The 19,718-nt window shown below is 45.2% G+C and overlaps 1 long non-coding RNA gene across 2 annotated transcripts; it reads left to right on the top strand.

The window, feature by feature from the left end:
* The first annotated feature begins 3,576 nt into the window (after window positions 1-3,576).
* Window positions 3,577-10,763, top strand: LOC126545832 (uncharacterized). Of its 2 annotated transcripts, XR_007602456.3 has the most exons (3): window positions 3,577-4,004; window positions 5,134-5,224; window positions 10,517-10,763. It is a non-coding gene; the product is annotated as an uncharacterized lncRNA (long non-coding RNA). The 2 variants fall into 2 exon arrangements; XR_011893394.1 differs by lacking the exon at window positions 3,577-4,004 and having other exon boundaries at window positions 4,022-5,224.
* The last annotated feature ends 8,955 nt before the right edge of the window (window positions 10,764-19,718 follow it).

Genomic DNA, 19,718 nt, shown 5'->3' with positions numbered 1-19,718 from the left:
TTGTAGTGGGTAATATGCATGTGGCACTGTGCGGACTGCCACCGCTGCGGCGCGAGACACGAGCGCGGGTTGTTGATGCGAAGCGCTAGGACTCGTGATCTAGAGCTACCTGCGATCCCTCGAACGAGCTACAATAAACCCCATGTCAATATATATATATATATATATATATATATATATATATATATATGTGTGTGTGTGTGTGTGTGTGTGTGTGTGTGTGTGTGTGTGTGTGTGTGTGTGTGTGTGTGTGTGTGTGTGTCCTGTCAGTAGAGATTCGGTAAGGCTCTTGGGCCGCAAGAAAGTCAGCAGCTCTTTCGTGGCACGTATCGCGCAGGTGGTGCTTTGCCATGAGCCTAGAATGTGCCGCAGTTCCAATCTCGCGTCCCGTTGTAGGTGTAGTGCCGTCTCCAAAGAATGTCTCTCTTAGGCGTAGCGGCAGCACAGAGCACATCACAAGTCTTCAGGGACCTTATATTCAGAGCACTTTGGCGAGTCCGTCTAGGTCACGTTGAGTCTGACGCGGGGTAGGCATGTTTGGTTTCGTCTACTGAGGCCTCGCGGCATGTAAAAGTCACCCCATGTATGATTTTATATAGGGGTCCGTACTGATGGCTTGCAACTGTCCAGAGGGATCGCTGGATACGCCAAGGCTGTACCGCTTCTACCCATGCTTCTACTGCTACCCATGTCGCCGCTTCTTTTCTCATGCAAGGTATCTGGACCATTTCTGTGGAAGTGTCGTGTACAGCTGTGGAAGCGCGGTCAGCCTGCACAGTAAAATAATTTACACCCTTGATGGTGTGAATTGCGAATCATAACACCCTTGAAGGGTGTTTTCATTCTAGAAATATCCCATCATCATGACTTCTTGCGAAGCGTAGGGCAGTTCTAGATGTCATAACACCCTTTTACCCACCAAAAGGGTGCACTGACTAAGAATATTGGGGGTGGGTGCAAGGGTGTTTTCGTTTATTTTTATTACATTCACAAACATACAGTTGTACAAAGAGACAACGTGTCGCACGGCACTACAAACCAGTGGCGGAACCAGAAGCGGGCCCTCCCCTACCCCAACCCCTTCCCCCCGAGACATGTCGGACTTTCAATGCCGACAAAACTCCTAAAGAGGGATCCCCACCGTTTCACTGTCTGTTTTGATGAGCCATTTTAAATATGTTCTGCGAAAAACCTGCTGCTGAAGCCCTCCTATTATGCCATGGCGGGCTAGGTGGCACACGGTTCTCAAATGTCGTTACGCACAAATTCCGCGGAATCCAAAAGCGCGCACATACTTTTTCTAGTATTGAATATTTAACCAAAAAGAAAAAATGTTCAAAACGTTTTCAGCAAGGCAGAACTAGAGCAGCTCTCGCTTTTGGGACGCCAGCAATGCAGCAAAATGAATAGGCCACGTGACAGCATGCAGCTGGACGCGCCACAATTGCTCCGAAGCAATGCAGTCGTCTAGGTTTCGTTCAAGCACAACTAAACAGGCAGAAAAGGGGGCGACGAACCATCCGCGGACAAAAGATACGCCGATTCGGGAAGATTTGACCCCACCTGAGATTCTTTCGCGGAATCAATAACCCCACTTCGTTTTGCTTCTCTGACGTTTAAAAACAAGGTAGCTTCGTAGGCAAACTTGAGCCTTCTCACCCACCACAATGCTTTGATCAAGCAGCCTCTACAGAAAGAGCCGTGCAAAACGCTCATGGCTTCGCGTCTGCGTCAATTTACGAAGCTGGCTATACAAGAAGAAACTGTTAAGTGTGTAGTTGTATAGGAAAGGAATGTTCTACTGGCTTACAAAGAGCTGCCAGAACGGAGTGCTCAAAAAGAAAGGGAGGAAAATGTGAGAAAGTATGGAGAACCAACGTACAATTTGCGATGCATACAGTATTTACCACACCGACTAACAGCGCTATTTACTCAAATATTTCCCCTCCCAAATTGGAGACAGTATTATTGCCTGCATGGATAGGACATTAAGCCCATCATTATAGATGGAATGAGATTCCAGAAATTGGCGGGGCATTCGCAGACCCATCTTCGTTGACGGAACAGTGGCGAGACATTGTTCAAGTGTGCGCGCGATTGCCCACCTGCAAAGTACGTTCGAGATGTCTTGGCATATGCAGACCTGCGCGAGACTCGCCCGTCTCCCCTCGCGAGACGGGTAGGACAGGTGCACATGCTGAATACGGGAAAGAAATACTTTGTAGAATGAAACTGAACTCTGTCAAAACACCAGAGCTCTGGATGACAGGTTACAGTGTGCGCAGAGGCGTTCTGCCAGATTTTAAAGCGAAGCTTTCTATGCCTCCTCCCTTATAATTTCCATTTCTGCTGCTGCTGCTGTCACTGCCTTGCCAGCCGCGTCGGTGGGTGGTTTGAGAGCGTGCATAATGTACATGAGAGGGACTCAGGGAAGGCGTGTGCGAACCCTTTTAGCGAGAACTTCGTGGGCATCGCTACAATACTCTCTGGACCTCTTTGGCCGTCACAATGCCCACTGAAACACCCTGGTCATCGACACAATACCATCTGGAAGACTAACGACGAGACAAGAGAATGTTTAAAGCCAACACCCAGACGAACTGGGTAAATAATAGCCACTTTTCGCACGTGGCAGCTCGCATACATGGGATGATCGCCGGAGAAGGTAAGGGCGCTGTCGCCGCGGTCGCCCTTTCGTGCCCCGTGTCCACTCCAGCGCTAGCCACTTCAGCATGGAATACCAACTAACCCGGTCTCACACCCTACAAACACAAAGCATGCTTCGTTTGGGGTCTCCTCAATAAAAGGAACGCTACTACTAAACATTGCAACAGTTGCGGGCAAACAGTAATAATTTTACTTCAAGGTATGAAAGGGCACGTTTCTGCTATTTCTAAAAAGTAAGCACCGCGCAGTTTTGTGCACGTGGATCACTGACTCAGGGCATGCAGCGGCGCAAAGCCACACTAAAGCACCGCAGCGTCAAGACGACAACACGCAAACGGCTGTCCAGCAAACCAACGCTTCAGCCCCGATGCCCGATGCGATGCGCTCGTCTAAGGGAATTAGAGCGTTAACTTTCACGTAAGCTACGAAAAATGGCACGCAACAGCGCCTCGAGCAAGCACGTCTTTCTGTATTATAACATTCAACATCACATCACGACTCTGGTAGGCCGTCAACATCATCGCCAAATATCTTCAGTGAACGCAAATAGACCAGCAAGCTGCGCTTATGTCGATTCCCACAGTGCGTGGGATCTGCCTCTCTTGTTTATAATAATAATAATAATAATAATAATAATAATAATAATAATAATAATAATAATAATAATAATAATAATAATAATAATAATAATAATAATAATAATAATAATAATAATAATAACAATAATAATAATAAGAATAATAATTGCTTAGAGGTAGCGTAAAATACACAGCCTCCAAAGTAAAATACACACGTAGTTTAAAAGAATATATGTTTTTACGCCTTGAAAACGAAACCGAAATCGCAATAACTTCCATCGACAGGTGTCGCCGCGATCGCTGCTGAGTCTCGCGGCGGGCCGCCGGGTGCGCATGTGTGTGTTCTCCGTGACAATCTTGAAGTTGTGAGTAATTAGATTGTTTTTCGCTACGTTTAGGTTGCACCACCTCGTTGTTTTCATGTACTTTTGTGCTCATCGACGCGAAGGGAGCATCCGGACTGAAGGCGACGCGATTATGCGTGAGAAAGAAAGGCAGTAGCGGCCTACGACATCGGTGTTTCTTTGTGACAGTGTGTTTACTATGCCTACGTCGGCCGTCATTCGTGGCCAACGAGAAAACATCTTCCATTCGGCCTGAACAGTGATGAAGGGGACTTTTTTTTTTCGGCGGAATCCATCGTCAACATCGTCCATCCACTACGTAAACGAAATGGCGTGCCCAGAGCACACATCGTGACAGCGCTCCGCCTTCAAACCGAGGCCCTTTTGCAAGACGCATGGACTGCTCATATTAAGGGTACGTACGTAGTCACGTTCAGCGTCGCATTTTTATGGTGCGTCGTTGCGGTAGTAATTTTCGCGTAATTTCTTTAAAGGACAGCACAATGTGTGTTGGATGTGAGTGTAGTATGTGTACTCCAGGCGGAGCCTACGGGCACCAAACGTGAAAAGGAAATGAAAATATATCGGATGTTTCATTGTTCGTGTGTCCTCAACTAATTGTGGCAGCGCATAGAGTTGTAGATTATTAAGTACTGCTATGCGTCAGTATTCGGCGCGGGCAGGTAAATAATACTTTGGTTTGGCTAATTAGTATTCTGTTACTGAAGATGGGCGCATACTTATACCGGTGTCACACGGCCACTTTCGATCACGATTGAGCCTGTTCTGGATCGAAATTTTCGACCGTGATTGGCTCCCGTCCGCAGATTCAGCAAGGAAGCAAAACGCGACCAGAAATTCGATCCCAGTCAGGATTGATCGCGGCCAAAAGTGGGCAGTGTGACAACCGTATTAAATGTTGCTTGTGTACGTGCACTCAGCTGTTGTTTTTTTCTTCTTTTTTGTCGGAGGTCACGTGGTAGGTAATGACGCAGGTAGCTTGCAATGCTTGTGCTTTCATCGCTAGAACTAATACAAAAGCACCACAACCATCCCGGCTATGTGGTTATCTTTCGTTTTCAGTTGTACTCGTTTGTTCTAGAAGCTCTCGTGCCGTTGCGGATGAACGCGTGGTTGCGCTATTTGTTTATGAATTTATCTTTTTGTATAAGTAAGTATACCGAGCCTAATCAATTCTTTTCTCGACCTTGAATTCGTTTCTTAGTTTCACGGAGGCATGCTTATTACTACTACTATTTGTTTTCTTGTTGTACGACTGAACCCTGCCTAAGGTGTCCTGTCAGTGGTCGACAGTATTTCTGAAATGAACTGCACTGAACATCCTACGGCTATTGTACGTTTCACTACCTTATTCTAATGTCTAGTTATAAAGCGTATGGCCATTGTAACTATTCTTGGCTTGTATATATGTATGTATTAAGCTGGTAAATGCTTAATTGTATTTGCAGTTTTGAGAGGTTCCTTTATTAAGTGGTCACTCTCGGGTGGTATTAATGGTGAGTTGTTTTCTTGTGCCCATGCAGTTAGTCAGCATGAAGCAATTGCATGGGAACCGGCTGATTGTCTTGGGCCTACACATTGCTCAAAAGACAGGGAAGATGTCTGAGCCGACAGGTATACTTTTTTCATCACAATTGGCCTACATATTTTTTCCACTGGAGGATGAAGACCTCTCCCAGTGAGCTCCAATTACCTCTGTCTTGCGCTAGCTGATTCGAAGTGAAGCCTGCAAATTTCCTGACTTCATCATACAGTCTAATTCTCTACCGTCCTTGACTACCCTTCTCTTCCCTTGGCATCCGTTCTGTAACTCGAATGTGCCACCAGTTATCTGCCCTATGCATTGCATGGTTGATGAAGGCACTTGGGCTAGTTGGTGCTCATTGCAGACTTGAGACATCAATAACTAGCGTGAAAAAGACGACAACATCAAGAAGCACATAAGACAGAACTCTAGACTTCAACTGAAATTTTTGCTGCACAGAAACATGGGATGCACAGAATGTCGACCGACGGAAACAACACAGGAGCTATCGGAACAAATTGATTAACAGGTTAATTTCACATACGAACACTCTTGGTAAGAGCCAGGGACGGCTGCTCACACACCTGCTCCCCACTTTCTTGATGCAAAGTGGTTCGTATATTTCCCTATGAACCTGCTTCTGGAGCTGCCTGAGCGCACGATTGCTTTGAAACTGCTTGGTGCATGAGCACGTATGGAGATAATTGGCCAGGTGGCCACCAGCCACTAAGGCACTGAAAGCAGCCCTATGTTCCCTCAAGCCAAACAAGTCGGTGTTTAAAAGACTGCTTCGGGGAACCAAGATAGGACAGCTGTCAGTGGAAGGTGGCCATCTGGCCAATCATTGCTGTAGGTGCTCATGCAGTGAGCAGTTTCAAAGCGCTCATCTGCCGATGCGGCTCTAGAGGCAGGTCAACATGATAATATTCGAAGCACTTTGCATCAAAAGATGGGTGATAGGTGTGTAAGAACCCCTTCCCTGGCTCTCACCAAGAAGAGTGTTCGTATCTCGAAATGAACCTATCCATCAATTTGCTCCGATACCTCCTTTGTCAGACAGGGAAAGGGAAAGATGAATGTTGCTTCCATCCGTCGAGGTCGCATCCCCCGAATCCTATGTTTCTGTGTAGGCAGAATTGTCAAGGTTGAGAGCCAAGTTTTCTTTCATGACATTTATTTCAGGCTGTGCTAGTTGACCCATGATGTTCAACAGTGCGGACTTTTACAAAGGACGTCGAAAGTAGTGAGAAATGGAGACAAATGCTAACGCCTCTTTCTCCATCCTTTGTCGAGTTCACATTGTCGAACGTCATCAACCAATACCAACTAGCCCGTTTGCGTACCTGTACGAGTTGAGCCATTTCTACTATGGTACTGTAAACCGAATGTGATAAATTCAAAATTGGTGCGTTTTCTATCTTTGTACAAGTAACTGTTTCATATAATAGTTTAAGGCATTATGGTTGATGTCATGTTTTGACACCACCATAACCTCATAAAATATCTTCATGCATGCGAAAGGTGCCTCTTGTACAAGTTGCATGCTGGCCTGATATGGAGAACAAACCTGGCAGGAGGTAGAGCACATGCTGTATTGTAAACAAGACGCACGGTTGCATTTACTTGGCAGTTATCGCAATGTTTTCTGATATTTACCTGGAGGAACATTAGTTATCTCAGCTGCTAAAGACACTGGTAAAGATACATCACTAGACACTGGGAGCAGAAAGAAAATCTGATTTTGCAGTACTATTGAAGTCATGCAACATTATGTCTAACCAAACTGGCAGGGATGCTAGCCGTTAAAAAGAAAGGGCTGATTTCAAGAAAATTTCGCATTCCTAAATGTGTAAGTGAAATGCTCTATGCTTATAAGATACAAAAGATTTCCATGATAATCAGGCTAGTTAAACTACACTGGCCATTTGCTGATTCAATAACGTTCACTGAAGCTTGTTTTAAAATTCACAGTGTCTTTATGCAGGGTGATGATTTTAAGTTTCGTGGAATTTTAAGATATAACCTGTTGCATATCTTGCATGACATATCTTGCAGACATATCTTGCATGAGAAATCGAAACACATGTTCAACTAATTAACGACAATCGATTAATTAGCTTTTCAATTAATTACTTCATGGCACATATAAACAAAAAGAAAGTGGCTTAACCGAGGGGCAGATGTTTATTAATCTTATCATAAGAAGCCAGCAAACACTAACACCAAGGACAACTTAGGGTAAATTACTTGTGATTAATAAATGAAATAAAGAAATAATAAATTAATGAAAATGAAAGTGGATGAAAAAACAACTTGCCACAAGTGGGGAACGAACCCACGTCTTCGCGTTATGCGTGCGATGCTTTACCAATTGAACTACTACAGGCGCCTTTTCCCCATCCACTTTCTTCGGTATTTATGTTTCCTAGTAGAACTCTGGGAGTGTTTGCCAGTGTCACCACATATATGAGGCACATATTGTAATTTACGAATCATAGCCAATGAGATTACAAGATTCATCCACTTGGAATTGATTTCCAGAATGATGCCAGTTTGGAGATATACACAATCAAACTTGCCGTAAAAATGCGCTGTTTCACTTTTTTTAACAAAATGTGCTTTTATGCACGGATGCACAAAAGTAACTGGAACAGCCTTGTGTAGTGTTCTTTATCAGGGAAATATTCCTAAACTGGTGTCATCCTGGAAGTTCAAGTGCACAGGTCTTCGAAGCTCACTGGCTACAATTTGTAAATTGCAATATGCACAGTAAAATAATTAGTTACGAAGTCAATAGCGAATTTTTTTAATTAGTCGAACATGTGTTTCAATTTCTCATGCTAGTAATGTCCACCTCTTCAAATAATCTAGCTCAAGGACAAGAATTATGCCATCTGCCACAGGAAATTTTTAAAAATTCCATAAAACTTAAGCATGATCATGCTGTACAATTCTACTACAGTGCTAAACAGCCAGCAGCCTAATCATCACATTTAAGAATGCCGTAACAACACTGATAAGTGCACTAAAGTTTTCTGCGCTTCACAGATGAAAGATGGCCATTAGAATGTTTGATCTTAGTGTAATTCACAATCAGATAACCAGCGAGATTAAGTGAAAGCAGGTGACAAACTTCATACATGAAAGGCTTTAACTGTGCTTTGATTAAAATAGCTAAACTTCTGTTAAGCATGATGCATTCACTGTGTTGTTCCAGTTCAAAGCATCTAAATGATCAGATGCTAAAGAGTTCTTGCTTGGAAGATCTTTCGTGAAAACCTCTGTAATAAAAATACCAGCAGGATTATGTGCTTGCTTAGTGGAGATGTCTACGATGATGTTAAAAGGTGTAGGCAGGGCTTCCAGCAGAGATGCCAAATAGTTCTGAGAGAGGGGTTGTTACCAGCCACTGTGTAGGTCATAGACTAAGAAAAAAATCATGGTCAGCTTAGTGATGCTTAGTATAGTGATGCTTGCATTGTTTGTGATAGTGAGTATAGTGATGCTTGCATTGTTTGCCTGGGAAATCTGAAGAACAGCATCGTTTGTGCCTCTTGTTAAAGGGGCAAGCTTCTGTGAAAATGCTGATTTCTACTCCTATTAACAATGTATATTCCTGAGGAGGCAGGCAGAACAACAATTCCACGGGTTATAATAACCGATGAATGTAAGGTCATTGTTTTGGCACGTAAACCCTGCGAATTTGTTTTTGCCTTGTGGCCACCACCTCCTGTGAAATAATGGTTTGCATTTAAACTATTAGTTTTGGGAACAAGGCATTAATGTCAAAGTACCTCTTGATGGTTACCCTGCAATGCATAGCGAAGCATATGGCTGCACCTTATTTTCAATATAACTTGCTTGTAGGGAAAAGTTGCAGTGAGATGATGTGGCTTCTCATTGTAAACTTATTGCATAAGAAATGATTCATATATTTCTAAGTAATTTATTGGGCTCAACACTAGCATCTTTATTTGTGCACATTCTAAATTGTAGTTTTTGGGTCAGATGTCACACACGAAAACAAACTGCCTAGCGTTATTGCTGTAATATGAGGGCGGTTAAGGAAGTAATGCCTCCAAACACGCTACTGCAAACTGTAGTACTGCAAACATTTTGGCTCTTTATCATTAATGCACTGATGTTTAAGCTATACAATGTCACTTGCCCCATCTTCCGATCTCTTCGCGTTCCAAAGTAATCGATCAATGCATGGCATCCAGTGGTGATGTCCATTTGAAACAGCAGGCTGTAATTGAATTTCTCACTGCGGAAGGTTCTACGCCCTTCAACATTCATTGCCGTCTGAAAGCAGTTTACGGGGATGCCTGTGTTGAAGTCAGCATTGTGCGGAGGTGGGCAAGGACTGTGAAACATCAAAATCCAGCCGCATCAAATGTCCAGGATCAGCACCGAACTGGACGGCCCACAATGGCTTCTGATGAGGATCATCAACATCAGGCAGACGAGTTGAATCGGGTTAATCACAAGATCAAGCAACACCAGATTGCAACAACACTCGCCATTTCCATTGGTTCAGTGAACCACATAATTAAGAACCTCCTGGGTTACAAGAAGATTTGAACTTGTTGGCTATGCTTCAACTTTTTCATGTCAGTCGTCAGTTGCCGTGGCACCCAACAAGCGCGAGTCTTCTTGTAACGCAGGTCTTTAATGATGTGGTTCACTGAGCCAATGGAAATGGCGAGTGTTGCAATCTTGTGTTGCTTGATCCTGCGATTGCCCCAAGTCAACTTATCTGCCTAATGTTCATGACCCTCATCAGAAGCCATTGTGGGCCGTCCATTTCGGTGCTGATCCTGGAGATTTGATGTGGCAGGATTTTGGTCTTTCACAGTCCTTGCCCACCTCTGCACAGTGCTGACGTCAACACAGGCATCCCCGTAAACTGCAGTCAGCTGGCGATGAATGTTGATATGCGCACAACCTTCCACAGTCAGAAATTCAATTACAGCCTGCTGTTTCAACTGGACGTCACCACTCGATGCCATGAATTGCTCAATTACTCTGGAACGAGAAGGTGAAGCGACATTCGATAGCATAAACATAAGTGCATCAATGATGAAGAGTTCAAAATGTTTGCAGTAATATTGGCTAAGTAGTGGGCTTGGAGGCAGTAAATTCTGAATTGCCCTCATATAATTGTGTAGCTTGTCTCTCCTTCATTCATGATGTGGCAGAATAAATGCCTTATTCTTTCGAAATAACGATTTCTTGGAAGTAAGCACTATCTGTGCTTGTTTTCTTTATCCTGGTCTTCATGTGATCTTGAAATATTAAAGTGAATGATGCAGGGAAGCGCTGCTTGTCATGTTTCGTGTACTTTTCCTGACATTAAATTGCAACAAATCATTTTGCAGGTAGAAAACAGGCAGATGGCTACAGCGATCAATGAAGAAATGGCTTCATCTATGATGGCTCGCCTTAGGACATTGGAATGGAGCTACACAAAGGCATCACCAGCCTCGCCTGTGCCCTGGAATATTGGTTTGAATAAGACTGTTCTTCAGTGTAGAACGACCACAAGACTTGCCACCACATACAAGGCGTAGTGCAAGCTCTAAATATTGTACAGGTGGCTAGAATAAATGACCCTCCATGCAGTCACTCTTCCTGTATCTGTGGTAAATGGGACCATTTCACGCAGAACACTCACACGTGATTATGTGTTTTCTCTCAAAGTTGCTATGCCATGCGTTTGGAAGCACATTACCTATTGTATGCACACCGTACATAACATTTCTGTGTGCTAGCCTGACTGTAGACTTACGAAACATACAATGAAGTGCATGTGTACCCGCTTCAACATGCCGTACTTCAACACCCTTACAGCAAGGGCTATTATATTGCTTATTACACCCGATAGGTGAAGGGGTTATATATTCCTTATCACACCCTTACACCCCATGGGTCGAAGGGTAATATGTTGTTCAAAACACCCTCAAGGGATAGGGTGTTATTGTAATATAGAATAACCATCATAAGGGTGTAATTGCCTATAAAACCCAGCTTTTTCTAGGGTGCTAGGGGGTTAGTTATAGACACTCAAAAAAACCCTTAGGGGTGTAAATTATTTTACAGTGTGGACGTTGCCTTGTATTCCGCAGTGTGCCGGTAACCACTGCGGATTACAAGAGTGCTGCATGTTTCTTAGGCAAGTTGGGCAGGACATTGTAATGACCCGGATGCACGTTTCGTTCTTGCGTTCTTCTATACAGTGTGTCTGGCTTTGTCTTTATATCCGCCCTTCTCCTTTCATTACTCTTCTTCAATCTTTATGCGCTCCTCCCTCTCAATCTGCCTCCCATTCATCACTCACTATTCTTTTCTAGGTATCTGTGTGGTTTTTTTTTCTTCTTTTAGATGCCAGTACGCGTTGTGCTCCTCCACGCATGGTAGCAGTTTCCAGCTGTATCTCTTTCTCCCCCCCCCCCCCCCCGTGCTAATTTTTGTGTATGCAAGCCTAATAATAATAATTCATGCTGTGCCGGGTGGTTCTAGCAGACACGGACTGCATGCGACTGGGGCACGCGTGTGAGTTGGAGCACTCTCGTGCGTGTCCTTGTGTGCCATACTTGTGACGGGTACAGACTAAGTCGCAGTGAAATTAACAGAATTCAGAATGAGAACATATGTATTTAGAACATATGTATCAAAATCAGAATATATATATTCAGAACAGCCTACATGTAGCAGACGATGTGTCACTCGCGTGAGCTTTAGTGCAACCACGTCTGGCCTGCCACAAGGCGCCGACGTGCTGCATGCTCTTATTAAAAGAACCAACATTAGTATACAGGGTGTCCCAGCTAACTTTACCCAGAGCTTAAACATATGCGAATGCCACGTAGCTGCACAGAACCAAGGTAATGTTGTTTGCCGACGCTTGGAGATACCCAAATAATTTTTTTCATTGTATTTAATTACATAGTAGTAATTAATTAATGAACTTCCCGAATATTATGATTCGATTAACAGCATCAATGAGAAAATTATAGAGCTATATGAAAAACTCTCGATACAGCTTTCCGTTGCTCAATACGTGCTATATAAAAGTGTTTTTTTCCGAGCATGAACGAAGTCCGCGTATACACGCAAAGTGCCTTGAGCGGCTGGTGGCGCGGCAACACACGGCAAACTAAGGTATCTCGTTGAGACCAGTGTCTCTGAGGAAGTTTAAAAGTGCCTTCGTTGCGGGCGCGGTAGTTAACGTGGTAGCTAACCAGAACTATCCGTCTCGTTAGCGTCCACGTCTTTCTATACATACTTCCATACTGAGGCCTCTAATTTCAGACGGCTTGTGGAAATGACCGACAGCTTTTTCGAACCGTGGCTTCAGGCGAGGAAAGGTGTGTTCCGTCCTCGAGTACGAATTCATAAAATCAACCTTTGTTTGACGACGTAGTTTTCGATGCCTCGGGCTACCGTGACACCACTCTAATCTTATCCCGATGAAGCGAAGACGCGGATCGCGGCGCCGCTGCGCAAACACTGATTCCTATAGCCACTGCTAATCCTACTTCCTACGTACACCCAGAAGGCGACAAAATGTTTCCGGCCGTGCATGTCGCATTCGTGCATCCTCACCATTGTTTCTTTCGTCGTTCTCCTTGTTCTTGCGCCTGTTGCGCTGCGAGTATAACGATTGCATATCACGCAACATGTATGTATGTTTGCGTGCACATGTACAGTGTCCTTGGTTTGCATTTTGTCTTTCTAATTTTTACTCGTTTGCAAGTAGGCTTGATTCACGGCCGATGGCGTTCTATACTCCTGTCTTATCAATGATATCCGATAACAAGCAATTCAGACACCGGGAAATCGCTCTCATCAACGGTGAGAGACTTCACAGCGTGGCTTATAGGAGGCGAGTAAGCTTTGTACAGAGAGAGGGAGTTAACGGCAAGGAAGTTAAGCGCGGTCGCGCCGGTTGGCTACCCTGCAGGTGCTGAGGGGGAAAGGGAAAACAGAACGATGAGGAAGAAGAAGGAGAGTCAGCGAGTGCAGCCCCACAAATGAACTCTTTTACAGCTGTGCGTACGCGAATCAATTACGCGCCCAACCAGGCCGCCCCTGTCTTCGGCATACCTATATAGTCACGCGGCCGCGCAACGGGCCCATCGGGCGAGCTTGCAAACGTGTAGTACGTGAGGCTCGCGCGCGGCTCGGGGTGCCCTTTCAGGAAGCCGCCGTTTCGCATTGCCCGAGTGGACTCGCACTAGAAACCGCACGCGGCGCATGCGCATAATAACGCGCACGGGCCGCTGTGTCTGATATACGCAAATACGGTCACGCCCCGCGGGCTGGCTGCGCTGACCGTGACGGGCAAATTGACTGGAGCGGTGCGCTGTGGATCGCTGCCACCGGCAGCGGCCAAGGGTGGAGAACGCGCGCAGGTTAATATACCAGCGTGCAGTGGATGCTGCGCGCTCTCGGCATCTGTGGCCCGGAACATTTTCCGATGCGATTACACTCGTATCAAATAGCGCATATTTTGACCTCTCCGGTACAGCGGTGTTTGGTAATCCTGACATCTCTCTCGGTATTGCGGTGACGTATACCGAGAGCTCGGCGTTTGTATCTTAATCGTTTGTTTTCAAAATAATTTCCGAATAGTCGCTTTCTTCTAAATCTTACACTTTTGCGAGGAACGTATAGTTTCATTTTATCCTGTCTCCTCGGTGAAATGTGTGAGCCACGGTGTTTATATTCCGTTGCAGTAAGCGGCGTTCTGTCAGTGACGAACAATAAATGTTTAGACGCTGCAGGTTAATCACTGCCATTGCGGCAAATAATTTGTGTGCGAAGTTAAATTTATGAGAATTAAATACGGCCTTTGTGAAAAATTATTTTGCCGATTGTGTTCGTTATATGGCCATTTTACGATACATGTCTTTAGTTTTTCCGAGGGCATTCTACGTTATGTGAATATTTAATTTTACAAAATTAAGCGGCACGTTTTGGATTATCCGTAGGCAAATTCAAAACGTTTTCGTTAATCACGGCCTGTGCAATCCGTGGAAAATCAATGTGCGAAGATAAATGCGTGTGCAACAAATACAGTTTTTGCAAAGAATTTAGTAAGCAAGTGTTAGAAAGTGTCACGCTGCCGTTATAGTTGTAAGCTACGTTTTTCAACGTACCGAAAGAGCTCTGCGTTACTCAAAGTTTTCGTTTATTATAAGCGTAGAGCATCTCAAGTGCAACGTCCCATTAAATTTTAACGCTACAGGCCTGATTAAGAACGTTACAAATAATTGTTGTACTCTCGAAGTTTTCGGCATCTCCGTGCGTCATGCGACATTTGCCCGATGCACTCGGTGAGCTATAACCGAGACATTTTAGTTACGATTGACGAAAGTAAGACTTTAGATGTATCAATGGTGTGTAAGCAGCGTTGGAAGTGGGTGGGTTAACGGAGGCCTTTGCAATAAATTACGTATGCCAGCGTGCCGGGACGTTTTGAGTGATTTAGCCCGTTTTAGTTTGAATGTTTTAGCCCGTTTCCCCTGGCAGAATTGAACACGCCACCGAGATCCAATCTAGCGATGATGAGGTAGAGAACCGGGCTAGGGAAAATCTTCGTGCGAAGAGAAATGCGTGTGGAATTAATACTGCCTTTTAAATAATGCTTGAAAAATAATTAGAATGATGAAAATAATGAAATAAACCTGTGCTTGAAAACGTCCTGCGGCAACTCAACGTTACACCAAGGGCCCTATATAACCTAAAGCTATTCCAATCTGTTTACATTCCAAAACTCCTGACGTCAAATTTACGTAACCGCCGACACAACATCGGCCGGTGGCCCTCGGCGTTGTTTGAAACAACCAATCAAACGCTCACCTCGCATATAGGAGGTCGCGTTTGCTTCGTTTCAAAACGAATGGCGCTGCCTGTCAGGTTGTTCTTATCTAATTTGCTGGAAAGAGACGAGGAACACGCAGCAGTGGCGAGGGATAGGGCAGGGTCGAGCGAGAGCGGTGGGAGCAGATAACTGGGAGAGGATGCTGTTGCCGGCATCAGCGGCAGGCCCGCTTCGCCTTGCTAAGCTTGCGGTGGCTGGTCGAAAATTGCCGCGGCATGACACGAGAGGTTAAAAATGCTGCTAAAACGGATCCTCGGCGAAGAATAGTTGGCAGAATAATGTCACAAACGTGCCGAAAGGGCTTGACAACGTTATATTGACATGCGAAAATGATCATTATACGTAAATATTATACGTAAATGAATTCATGGCCCCCTGCAACCCCCGAGTAGCCAGTGTCCAAATGATAGGTAGGCAGACATCTTCTATTCCTTTCGGAACGGGGCGTTCTCCGACTATTCCGAAAGAAATTCAGTTCTGTTCGCCATATTAATGCATTTTTAATGCGTACACGTCAGTTTGACAGGGTGAGCTTTCGCACTTAAGCGACGTCGCGTGACAAACAGGTCAAATGGGCGCAGCCCGAAAACTTTTGACCAATAGCGAAGGGCTAATGGCAAAAAAAGAGAGTGTAGAATCGGAAACAATCATGTTTATTTTGTTCGGTTTAATTATGCATAATCAGTGTGTAGAAGTCCCGTTAGATGGGGAGCTTTCTCAACTTTCGTGACGTCGCGTGAAACACAGGCGAAGTGGGGGTGGCCCGAAAAATGTTTGACCAATCGTGGAGGGGTGATTGCAGAAACCAAATAGAAACAACTTGGAATACCGTATGGACTCGTGTAAGCGCCCCACTTTTTTTCACAATTCTGACCAGGTGCGGCACTTACACGGGACCGAACGTTTTGGTCAAAATAGTGCCGCCACAGCCGGCGACTTGTGCACACCGCGTATTCTCGGACGTGCCATTGCATGAGAGGTCAACACGGAGCTCTAGCCATCTAGTAACGGCATGCGGAAGTACGCAGCGCGCGAAAATTAGCCGATGCGCGCAAGCAGCGTAGGGGCACCGAATGTGGCTGATTCTCCGTTGCGAATTCTTTCCCCAAATTTTGGACTGCCTGCTTGGAGATGCCGCCCTTACACGGGTGCGGCCCTTACACGAGTACGGCCCTTACACGAGTCTATACGGTAGCTTCACGCTATAGCGCCCCCAGTCTACATTTGGTGGAAGTGAGGGTCATGTTAAGTGTAATATGGGACGAAACATTAACGTTCCTGGCTTGAATATATGTGTTGCACATTATCACTGAACCGTCCTTTTATTCATCTCTCTTTTTTATGCGTTATATATGAGGTTCTAGCATGTTTCCCCGGTGTCCTCGGTGAATAAAAAGAAATGCGCATTGTTTGTGCGTGTTTAAAATGAGGGGCAGGTTATGCGTAATGTGTAGACCAAGTTCAAAGTGTGTGGACAAATACGGCCTTAGTAGAACATTGCTTATGTAAGCTATACGGAACGTTATAAATGCATGTGTGTAATGGACAAAGCGGAATTTACCCTACTGTCCTGATGGAACTAGAAACGCCACCAAGATCACATATAGCGATATATGGGGGAAAACAATCGCCAATGCAATGTGTGTGGATGAATTACGGCTTTTGAAAAATATTGCTTAAGATTAAAGGGACACTAAAGCGAAACAATAAATCAGTTTAGACAAACGAAGCATTGTTTGAGAACCCTGCAGGCAGTCATTTCAAAAAAATTGTTTGTATATTAGATGAGAAAATGAAGGTCCAAGTATCAGTATTTGAATTTCGTGCCGAAACCCCAGCGCGGGTACGTCAGCATGACGTCAGGGATGCCAAAGTATGTTTTCGCATTTGGGCCGCGTTGGCTGAATAAAGGTTCCCGAAACTTGCCATGTTTAATATTAGATTCCTTTAGAACACAGTGTAGTCAATCTGTACCGCTATATATAATAAGTAGGCCCTAGAAGATGCCATCAAAATCCAAGACGTCACAGCCCCCAGGTGCGGGAACTTAGGTAGGCGTCGCCACCCGTATTTCGTTCTTGCGCTTTTTCTGGCTTACCAAACGTCTTATCGTTGTAAGAGTGGTGTTTTTGGTGTTGTAGAACGGTAATTAACTGATGCAGAAGAAAGCATTTTTCACTTTAGTGTCCCTTTAAGAAGGGTTCGCAAGCGCTATATACGGGCAAGGTTTCAAACGGACCAGTCAAACAGGGGCATCATACAGGGGCAATGTTTCAAAGTACGTGATTTGATTACAGACAACTTATTCTTTTTTTTTTCTAGGAAAAAGGTTTAGCTAGAGAAAACATACAAATACGCGCTTAATTATATGCGAAATAGAAGACAGATAGTGTTGAGTCCATCCATAATTAATGTCTTGTAATTAAAAAAAAAGAGAAAAGCGGCACAATGATAAGCTAATGGGTGCCGTGCTTTAACTTTCGTCGTCGTTCGCGCACTTATGTTTTGTTTCTGCCTGTCTTCAGACTAAAATAGTAAAAGAAAAAAAAAAGAAAACAAGGTAGTGCTTCTTTTCAGTAGGGAAGCTTTCGAGTAAAGTAACCACTTGTCGGCAGGCTCCTTTTTTAAAATATACTGTTTCACACCGACAAGGTTAACGTTGTTAAGGACACACTGTCTGAAGCGCTGTTAAGTCTTGAGGTGCACGCGAGCAAGCATAGTTAACGAGCTTGCATGACTGCTTCGACAGTTGTTGGGCAAGACGTTCGGAGAAAAAGGAAAGAGGGAGAAAGGGGCGGGGGGGGGGGGGGGGGAGGAATGAGCGAGAAATCGCGGGTGAGTCTGTACACCGGCGGCGATAATGTTGCAACACATTAGCGGGCTGAGTGCCAAATTGGCGGTCTCGAACGCGAGAGGCGTGTTGCGTCTTCTGCATAAGTTCCGGCTATCAGCGGCGTCTCGGCCTCGGCGATTTTGCTTTTGACAGGAACGCGTGTTCGTAATCGTAACTTATTGAGCAATAAGTCAGTCTGGATTGTAACGAGTGGCACTGATTGCTCATTTATGTAACGAGTCTGTCAGGAGGAGCTAACGGAGGCCCAACGGCAAGGCTGTGCGGAACATCCTCACAGAGAAAAACCACCTGCTCATTCATTCATTCATTCATTCATTCATTCATAGCCTATCGTGTCACTGCCATTCCGAGTACCTTGATGAATTACTGCATGCTCCGATGGTGGTGCATTGCGACGAGACCAGGGGAGGCTTGCACGAACATCTAATAACGAAAACAATGACGAACTTAAGAACGCGTTTTTATATGACCCCTAGACAACTCCTAGTCCGCACAGGAACGCGCTCTTAAATTCATTATTACTTTCATTATTGAATGTTCGTGTAAGCCGCCCCAGGTCGCACCCTTGTGAGCTGGCTGCTCGTTTGTGACGTATTGTTTTTGAAAGCGAAGCGTTTTTTGCGTATCTCCCCGACGTTTGGCGTGGCATGCTCGGTGCTCGTTTTCTCGCCGAGTAAGACTAAGGCGATCGCGGAGACTGTAATCCGCGGGAGGATGGGTCGCGTGAGTGGGACAACAAGGGTAACGCCGAGCATGTAAACACATGCTCTGTGGAAGCAAACGGAATTTTCACAAGCGTCGTGGGACCGAGGCGCATTCTCACAGCGGAGGAATTTGCAAAGCGAAGAAAAAAAGAAAGCGCCTTGCCGGGGAAACGCGAGATCGCTTTTTTGCTCTCACAACACTCTCATCTTCGTCGTAATTTTACTCCACAATCTTTGTGGCCTGTCATCTTTTCCTTACTTCCCGTCTGCCGTTTCCTATTTTTCTCAGCCTTCCTTCCCGATGAGCTGGCTGGCTTGGTGCCGCTGTCCAGTGGCAGTTGGCAGCCCGTTCCTTCAATTTTTTTCCCTTTGTGTTTGTTTTTGCGTGTTCAGTCAAGAAAATTTTACACTCTGGGTTACAAACCGCGAGAACTGCTTCCCTGCTCTCTTCAACCGTTCGTCGATCCTTCTGTGTGTCTGTATTCGACAAAACTGCGAAGTGAACAAGGGCCGATCAACCATATCGGCTACTCGGCGCAGCGAATATAAACGTTACAAAATGGATATACGTCCCGTCGCTGCCATATATCCGGCGCAAGACGATCCAGCCGACCCCCGGTCGCTCGCAGCCCCGCCCGAGCTCACACAAACGCCGGCATAAAACCCGCAGCAGAGCAGCACAAAAGGCACTTGTAATGGAGCACCCGCGAAGAGCCGTCCGCATCTGCCAGTGTTATCTACGCTGAGCCGGGCCGCTGAGAACGCGCGCCAAAAGCACGCCGCTCTCATCGCACGCCGCTCAGAGGGAGTGGTGGGGAGGAGGCGAACTACGAGAGAGGGAGAGTGAAAGAGAAACACAGGATGCCGAAGGACTGGAGAGAGCCAGAGGCGGTGTAGTGTAGCTGGTTCCGTAGAGGAAGACTGGAAGGCTGGTATGAAGCCGATCCCGAGAGCTGAAAAAAAAGAAAGAAAGAAAGAAAGAAAGAATGAAAGAAAGGAAGGAAGAGAGAAAGAAGAAAAGAAGAAGCTTTGGCGGCTGCAGGTGTTCCGAGACCGAAAACGAGCGGTCGCGCACAGTGGAAGCTGGAAGCCAGGCTGCGCGCCGCCGCATGAAAATGAATAAATAAAAAAAATTA

This window comes from Dermacentor andersoni, chromosome 3, assembly GCF_023375885.2.
Source record: "Dermacentor andersoni chromosome 3, qqDerAnde1_hic_scaffold, whole genome shotgun sequence".
Lineage (NCBI taxonomy): Eukaryota > Metazoa > Arthropoda > Arachnida > Ixodida > Ixodidae > Dermacentor > Dermacentor andersoni.
The sequence above is the reverse complement of the archived record's forward strand: the minus strand, read 5'-3'. Positions and strand labels throughout refer to the sequence as shown.